Genomic DNA, 9817 nt, shown 5'->3' on the forward strand with positions numbered 1-9817 from the left:
TCTATAGAACTTGGTATATGGATCTAGCAAATAAATTAAAATGTGTGGAGTTATGATTATGATGTCTATGCATAACAAAAAAAATAGATAGTTATGAAGTGCAAGTAGTGTCAATTACTTACATATTCTTTCTGTAAGGAAATGTAGCTCGTCCTCAAACTATGAAAATCCCCTCGTTGGACCTTGCTTAAGATCATCGATTTTAAAAATTCCCTCCAATTTTTGGATTATGTATTTTGCCAACGTGAGCCCAAACCCGAGTGAAAGCACATGGGTGTCGCCTAAAGTGTGTGTGTGGGGGGGGGGGGTGAATAGGCGCTTTAAAAACAATTACAGTTTTTGCTTGAATAAATGCAGAATAAAACTAGCATTTAATTTGTCAAGTACAAAACCTAAATATACTAGTCTCAACTATGTGCACCAACAACTTATGCTAAGGAAGATAAACAACTATGTGATAGCAAGATATATAACATGAAACACTATGTATATCACAAAGTTAGAGCACAAAGTAAAAAGCTCGGGTAAGAGATAACCGAGGCATGCGGAGGTGACGATGTATCCCGAAGTTCACATCCTTGCAGATGCTAATATCTGTTAGAGCGGTGTGGAGGAACAATGCTCCCGAAAATTTCACTACGGCCATAATTCTCCTCACGCCTCGCACAATGCAAGATGTCATGTTTCCACTAATGGACCCTTTAGGGCGATCAATGAACCTGCACAAATGGTGACTCTTGGGGTCGGTCACCGAACCCGTACAATTGGCAACCCTTGGGGGCGGTCACCGAATCTGTACAAATTGCTCGGGGCAAGCTTTACAACTCAATTGGAAACTATGGAGCTTAATGTTCATGGACAATATAGTGTTATATGAGTTATATGATTTGGTGACTGAATGTTGCTCGGAGTCCCGGATGATATCACGAAGATGACGAGGAGTCTCGAAATGGCCGAGAGTTAAAGATTGATATATTTGATGATGGTATTTGGACATCGGAATAGTTTTGGAGTGCATCGGTTTGTCATCGGGTCACTAGAAGGGGTTCCGGACACCCCTGGTAAGTGTATGGGCTTAATGGGCCAAAGGAGGGGACAGACCAGCCCACTAGGGGGCTGGTGCGCCCCTCTACATGGCCTGCCGGCCCTAGGGGAAGGAAAGGGGAGGGGTGGCCCCTCATGCCTTTCCCTCCTCGAGAGAGAAAGGAAGGGGGGTCCTCCTTCCTTCCTCTCGCACTTAAACAAGGAAAGGGGGGCACCACTTGGGGAGGACCCCAAGTAGGATTCGACCTACTTGGAGCGCCTCTTGGCTGCTCCCTCTCCCACCCCCACCTATATATATGTGGGAGGGGGCGCCTAGAATAATCACGACAATTGCTTAGCCGTGTGCGGCGGCCCCCTCCACCGTTTACACCGTCGGTCATATTTTCGTAGTGCTTAGGCGAAGCCCTGCAGAGATCACTTCACCATCACCGTCACCATGCTGTCGTGCTGCCGGAACTCATCCACTACCTCACCGTCTTGCTGGATCAAGAAGGCGGAGGACGTCACCAAGCTGAACGTGTGCTAAACGCGGAGGTGTTGTACGTTCGGTACCTAATCGGTTGGAGCGCGAAGAAGATTGACTACATCAACTGTGTTAACAAATGCTTCCGCTTATGGTTTACGAGGGTACGTAAAAACACTCTCCCCTCTCATTGTTATGCATCTCCATAGATAGATCTTGCGTGTGCATAGAATTTTTTTTGTTTTCCATGCAACGTTTCCCAACAGTGGCATGTGAGCTAGGTCTATGTGTAGATGATATGCACGAGTAGAACACAAAGAGTTGTGGGTGGTGATAGTCATACTGCTTACCACCAACGTCTTATTTTGATTCGGCGGTATTGTAGGATGAAGCGGCCAGGACCAACCTTACACGTCCACGCACATGAGACCGGTTTCACCGAGTGACATGCAACTAATTTTGCATAAAGGTGGCCGGCGGGTTTCTGTTTCTCCTACTTTACTTGAACCGAATTTGACTATGGCCAGTCCTTGTAGAAGGTTGAAATAGAAAACCTGATGAATCACCGTTGTGGTTTTTGTGTTGTTAAGAACGGTTTTTGCTAGAAGCCCGTAGCGGCCATGTAAAACTCGCAACAACAAAGTACAGGACGTCTAACTTGTTTTTGCAGGGCATGTTGTGATGTGCTATATTCAAAACATAATGTGATATATATTGATGTATGATATGATCATGTTTTGTAATATCGACAACCAGCATGAGCCTTAGGGTTATCTCTTTATTGTATAAAGTGCAAGAGCCATGTAATTGCTATACTATATCGCTATGCTTTAGCAATAGTTGTAGATGCAATAGTTGGTGAGACGACCCCGATCCAATGATGGAGATCAAGGTCTCGAGCTGGTGACGATGGAGATCATGACGATGCTTTGGAGATGGAGATAAAAAGCACAAGATGCTGATGGCCATATCGTGTCACATACTTTTGATTGCATGTCATGTTTATCCTTCATGCATCTTATTTTGCTTAGAACGAGGGTAGCATTCTAAGATGACCCTTTCACTAAATTTCAAGATAAAAGTGTTCTCCCCGAGTAATGTTGCCAAAATTCGTCGTTTCGAAGCACCTCGTGATGATCGGGTGTGATAGACTCTACGTTCACATACAACGGGTGTAAGACAGTTTTGCACATGCAGAATACTTGAGTTAAACTTGATGAGCCTAGCATGTACAGACATGGTCTCGAAACACTAGAGACCGAAAGGTCGAACATGAGTCATATAGTAGATATGCTCAACATAGAGATGTTCACCAGTGATGACTACCCCATCTCACGTGATGATCAGACATGGATTAGTTGATTTGGATCACATATCACTTAGATAACTTGAGTGATGATCGGACATGAGTTCTTTAGTAATTTGATTAATTGAACTTGATTTATCACGAACTTAGTCTTATAATTTTTCATATCTATGTTGTAGATTAATAGCCTGAGCTACCGTTCCCCTGAATTTTAATGTGTTCCTAGAGAAAGCTAATTTGAAAGATGATGGTACCAACTACACGGTCTGGCTCTATAACTTGAGGATCATCCTCATTGCTGCACAGAAGAATTATGTCCTTTATTCACCGCTAGGTGACAAGCCCGCTGCCACTAATCTAGACGTTGTGAATGTCGGCCAAACGCGGTCTAGTGACTACTCAATAGTTCAGTGTGCCATACTTTATGGGGTAGAACTGGGACTTCAAAGACATTTTGAACGTCATGGAGCATATGAGATGTTCCAAGAGTTCAAGTTAATATTTCAAGCAAATGCCTGGGTTGAGAGATATGAAGTCTTCAAAAAGTTCTATAAATGCAAGATGGAGGAGAACAGTTCTGTCAGCGAACACATACTCAAAATATCTGGGTATCATAACCACTTGACTCAGCTGGGAGTTGATCTTCCAGTTCATAGTGTTATTGATAGAGTTGTCACTGCCACCAAGCTACAAAGGCTTCATGATGAACTATAATATGCAAGGGATGAATAAAACGATTCCTAAGCTCGTTGCAATGCTTAAGGCCGCACAGGTAGAAACCAAGAAAGAGCGTCAAGTCTTGACAGTTAACAAGACTACTAGTTTCAAGAAAAAGGGCAAGGGAAAGAAAGGGAACTTCAAGAAGAATGGAAAGCAAGTTGCCGCTCCCGGGAAGTGATACGTGTCCAACGTATCTATAATTTTTGATTATTCCATGCTATTATATTACCCGTTTTGGATATTTATGGGCTTTACTTTGCACTTCTATATCATTTTTGGGACTAACCTACTAACCGGAGGCCCAGCCCGTATTGCTGTTTTTTTGCCTATTTCAGTATTTCAGAGAAAAGGAATATCAAACGGAGTCCAAACAGAATAACACCTTCGGGAGCGTGATTTTCGGAACGAACGTCATCTAGAGGACTTGGAGTGCAAGTCAAGAAGCAGTCTGAGGCGGCCACGAGGGTGGAGGGCGCGCCCACCCCTAATGGGCGCGCCCTCCTATCTCGTGGGCCCCTCGGGCGTCCACCGACCTACTTCTTCCTCCTATATATACCCACGTACCCCAAGAACATCAAAGGCGACCATGAAAAACTGTTCCCACCACTGTAACCTTCTGTATTCGCAAGATCCCATCTTGGAGCCTTTGTCGGCGCTCCACCGGAGGGGAATCAACCACGGAGGGCTTCTACATCAACACCATAGACCCTTCGATGTGTTGTGAGTGGTTTACCACAGACCTTCGGGTCCATAGTTATTAGCTAGATGTCTTCTTCTCTCTTTTTGGATCTCAATACCATGTTCTCCTCGATCTTCTTGGAGATCTATTCGACGTAACTCTTTTTGCGGTGTGTTTGTCGAGATTTGATGAATTGTGGGTTTATGATCAAGTTTATCTATGAGAAATATTTGAATCTCCTCTGAATTCTTTTATGTGTGATTAAGTTATCTTTGCAAGTCTCTTCGAATTATAAGTTTGGTTTGGCCTACTAGATTGATCTTTCTTGCAATGGGAGAAGTGCTTAGCTTTGGGTTCAATCTTGCGGTGTCCTTTCCCAGTGACAGCAGGGGCAGCAAGGCACGTATTGTATTGTTGCCATTGAGGATAAAAAGATGGGGTTTATAGCATATTGCATGAGTTTATCCCTCTACATCATGTCATCTTTCATAATGCGTTACTCTGTTCTTATGAACTTAATACTCTGGATGCATGCTGGATAGCGGTCGATGTGTGGAGTAATAGTAGTAGATGCAGGCAGGAGTCGGTCTACTTGTCACGGACGTGATGCGTATATACATGATCATGCCTAGATAATCTCATAATTATTCGCTTTTCTATCAATTGCTCGACCGTAATTTCTTCACCCACTGTAATACTTATGCTATCTTGAAAGAAGCCACTAGTGAAACCTATGGCCCCCGAGTCTATCTCTTATCAGATAAGTTTTCGATCTACTTTTATTTGCATCTTTAATTTTCCAATCTATATCATAAAATACCAAAAATATATTTATCTTATCATATTATCTCTATCAGATCTCACTTTCGCAAGTGGCCGTGAAGGGATTGACAACCCCTTTATTGCGTTGGTTGCGAGTTCTTTGTTTGTTTGTGTAGGTTCGTGGGATTTTTGAGGAGCCTCCTACTGGATTGATACCTTGGTTCTCAAAAACTGAGGGAAATACTTACACTACTATTGCTGCATCACCCTTTCCTCTTCAAGGAAAACCAATGCAAGCTCAAGACGTAGCAAGAAGGATTTCTGGCGCCGTTGCCGGGGAGGTCTTCTCTCAAGTCAAGACATACCAAGTACCCATCACAAACTCATCTCCCTCACATTTACATTATTTTCCATTTGCCTCTCGTTTTCCTCTCCCCCACTTCACCCTTGCTGTTTTATTCGCCCTCTCTTTCCCAATCTTCTCCTCTCTCTCTCGCTTGTCTTTTTGTGTGCCTGTTTGCCCTTATGGCTTTGCCTAAGAACACCGACCTTCATCATAGAAGGTTGGAAGAGATTGAATCAAACGTTAGAAGTTTTATGGCTTTACAATTTGAGCATAATAATTTCTTCAGAAAAGAGCTTAAAGAACAAAAAGGTTTTTTGGGGTTTATGAACAAAGAGCTTGATGATATGTCTAAATAATTTTATGGTTTGAACTCTCAAATTACTCGGCTTGGAAATTCTATAGCCCAAATTTCTGATAAGCAAGCTACCTTAGTCAATAAGATGGGCGCCAAACTAGAAAAGTTAGGTGAAAATAATGATGAAGATCTTAAAGTTATTGATGTGTCCCCTAATAGATCTTTCTTTTACAATATGAATCTTAATAATGATGGGACTGGAGATGAGTCAACTTTAGTTAAAAGGCATCCCAATGATTCGGAGTTTTTAGATCTTGATGCTAAATTTGGTAAAAGTGGGATTGGAGAGGTCAAGACTTTAAATAGCATTGAACCCACTATCTTGGATTTCAAGGAATTTAATTATGATAATTGTTCTTTAGAATGTTGTATTTCCTTGTTGCAATCCGTTATGAATTCTCCTCATGCTTATAGTCAAAATAAAGCTTTTACCAAACATATTGTTGATGCCTTGATGCAATCTTTTGATGAAAAACTTAATTTGGAAGTTTCTATACCTAGAAAACTTAACAATGAGTGGGAACCTACTATAAAGATTAAAATTAAAGATCATGAGTGTTATGCTTTGTGTGATTTGGGTGCTAGTGTTTCCACGATTCCGAAAACTTTATGTGATATTCTAGGTTTCCATGATCTTGATGATTGCTCTTTAAATTTACACCTTGCGGATTCCACCATTGAAAAGCCAATGGGAAGGATCAATGATGTTCTCATTGTTGCAAATAGAAATTTGGTGCCCATAGATGTTATCGTTCTCGATATAGATTCCAATCTTGAAAGAACATGCGGTGCCCCCATGTTTGGTTTTGGTAATTGATGACAATCTCTATGGACTAATGGTTGCCGTGAGTTATATTTGAAGGTTTTGTCCATAGGCTTTTCTTGAAGTCCATGTGTTGGTTTCAAGGAGTTTATGAGTTGACCAAGCTGCTATTAAGGAATTATCCAAAGATTGGTCATGTGAGTGTTGAGCTTATTACAAGCATGTCTTGAAGAATAAGATTGTGTGATCATTCATGTCCACCTTCAAGACATCATCCAAATGAAGAGAGTTGGAAAGATTCAACACACAAAGCGCACAAGATGTACCGAGGGATCAAGTGATCCCATGGTATGGTAAGCATTGTCCATTACGCTTTGTGTGCTAACCCATGGTCTTTGTGAGAGTTCTTTGTGGGGTTAGGTTGCGGTGTGCAAGTTCAAGTGATGCATCACGAAGAGATCAAGTTCTTGAAGCTTGCCGTCCATTGTGGTGACAATGGACTTGTGAAGATGAGCGGAAGAGAGGCTCAGCCACAGTGGAGTATGGGGGAGCAATCAACTAGTCTTCATCAAGCCAACGCAATCAAGAAAGGTGGTCCAACTTGAGGGAGTCAAGATCGTCATCATCTAGCTCAAGTGGACCATGTGCAAGGCAAAGGTTTGCCCTTGATAGGTTTTCTATTTTACCGGTCTCATGGTAGTTGTGGGAGACCGGGTTATAGGATCGTTTGCCGTACTATCAAGGGGGGCTCTCAGTGAGTTGCTTGATTGTATCGTTCATAGAGAGCTCAAACCATTGCATCCTTGCATCATCTTTATTGGTTCTTGTTTGGTTCTTCTCCTTGTGAGATTTGGAGCTTTTGATCATGTTCATGACAAGCTCGAGTTCATCGAAAACGGAGTTCACATGCATCTTCTATGATGTTTTTGATGTTGGAGGGTATGCCGGTTCTTCTCTGTTGGAGGTGTCACTCCTTTGTTTGCTAAGCATACCTCCCCTACATCGCTGTTTTGATGCTACTCATTGTCTTGTTTCAAACAAGCTTGAGTTTGCTCAATTCGGAGCTCATTTGCAGAAGTTATGACAGTTCTAGTTTCCTTGGAGTATACTTTGTTTTCGCGGTAGTGGCTTAAGGATGGCGCCAGCGGTAATACCGTGGTCCACAGCGGTAGTACCGCCAAAGCACTCAAGCGCTAGTACCGCTACCAGAGCGGTAGTACCGCTCCCAGAGCGGTAGTACCGTTTGTGGTCTTCGGTCGTAGTACCGCAGTGGTTCCGGGCTACTACCGCCTCGATTCCAGACCGTTGTTTTTCGTGTCGGGTTTTATGGTACTAAGTGCGGTAGTAGTGGCGGTAGTACCGCTCCAAGCGGTCGTACCGCGCCTACTCCCACGGTAGTACCGCTCTGGGCCAGGGCCCTGACCTCCTCGTCAGCGCGGCAGTACCGCTGGGTGAGAGTGGTAGTACCGCCCTCAGCGGTAGTACCGCCCTGCCCAAGAGGTAGTACCGCTCTGTGCGTGGCTGTTCAGTGGGGTAACCCAATGAACCTTATCCTCTGAGCTCATGTTCTTCCCCCATTGTTGACCTTCTTCGAGCTTGCTAACTCTCAATCCCTCCATGGATTCTTGCTAGTTTTTGAGGGAAAAGAGAGAGGAGATCTAGATCCACATTTTCACCAATCACTTTCTCCTCTATGTGAGGGGAACCCCTTGGATCTAGATCTTGGAGTTCTTGGTGTTCTCCTTCTTCTTTCTTCCTCTCATTTTCCTCCCTAGCATTAGTTGCTTTGGTGGGATTTGGGAGAGAAGGACTTGGGCACTCCGTGTGCCCTTGCCATTGCATTTGGTGCATCGGTTTGAGTTCTCCACGGTGATACGTGGAAGTGAAGTTTGAGAAGCTTATTACTCTTGGGTGTTTGGGCACCCTAGAGCTTGTTCCTCTTGGGTGCCTTGGTGCCCTAGATGGTTGGTGGTGTTCGAAGCTCAATCGTTGTGGTGTAAAGCTCTGGGCAAGCGTCGGGGTCTCCAATTAGGTTGTGGAGATCGCCCCGAGCAATTTGACGGGTACCGGTGACCGCCCCCAAGGGTTGCCAAAGTGTACGGGTTCGGTGACCGCCCCCAAGGGTCGCCATTTGTACGGGTTCGGTGACCGCCCTCAAGGGTCCCTTAGTGGAATCACGGCATCATGCATTGTGCGAGGGCGTGAGGAGATTATCGTGGCCCTAGTGGCTTCTTGGGGAGCATTGTGCCTCCACACCGCTCCAAACGGAGATTAGCATCCGCAAGGGTGTGAACTTCGGGATACATCATCGTCTCCGCGTGCCTCGGTTATCTCTTACCCGATCCCCTTTACTTATGCACTTTAATTTGTGATAGCCATATTATTCTTTGTCATATATCTTGCTATCACATAGTTGCTTATCTTGCTTAGCACAAGTTGTTGGTGCACATAGGTGAGCCTAGTTGTTGTAGGTTTTGTGCTTGACAAATTAACCACTAGGTTTATTCCGCATTTGTTCAAGCCTAAACCGTAATTATTTTAAAGCGCCTATTCACCCCCCCCCTCTAAGCGACATCCTCGATCTTTCAAATCTTTCTTGCCCTATTATTCTTGGTAGACCTTTCCTTAGAACGATTGGCGCGATTATTGATATGAAGGAAGGGAATATTAGATTCGAATTTACATTAAGGAAAGGCATGGAGCACTTTCCAAGAAAGAATGTCAAATTACTTATGAATCTATCATGCGAGCTACTTATGAATTGAGTGTCAAAGATGGCACCACTTAAATCTATCCTCGCTTTTATGCGTAGCTAGGGGCGTTAAACGATAGAGCTAGTTGGGAGGCAACCCAATTTTATTTGTGTTTTTTGTTTTTGTTCCTGTTTAGTAATAAATTTTGCATCTAACTTCTGTTTAGATGTGTTTTTATGTTTTAATTAGTGTTTGTGCCAAGTAGAACCTATAGGATAACCTATGGTGTTAGTTAATTTGATTCTGTTGAAAAAACAGAAACTTTGCACGCACGAAAGTAGTTTTGTTAATTCACATAAACGTGCTTTTGTGTTGATTCTTTTTGATGTAGACCAATAGACAAATTGCCCAGGACTTCCTACTTTGGTAGGATTTTTAGAGTTACAGAAGTGTTCGTGGATTACAGATTGCTACAGACTGTTCATTTTTTGACAGATTCTGCCTTTCGTGTGGTGTTTGCTTATTTTGATGCATCTATGGCTAGTATTAAGTGGTATGAACCATAGAGAACTTGAAATAAAGTAGGTTTAACACCAATATAGATAAAGAATGAGTTCATTACAGTACCTTATGTGGTGGTTTTTCTTTCTTTCACTAACGGAGCTTATGAGATTTCATGTTGAGTT

The sequence above is a fragment of the Triticum dicoccoides genome, chromosome 2B, assembly GCF_002162155.2.
Source record: "Triticum dicoccoides isolate Atlit2015 ecotype Zavitan chromosome 2B, WEW_v2.0, whole genome shotgun sequence".
Classification (NCBI taxonomy): domain Eukaryota; kingdom Viridiplantae; phylum Streptophyta; class Magnoliopsida; order Poales; family Poaceae; genus Triticum; species Triticum dicoccoides.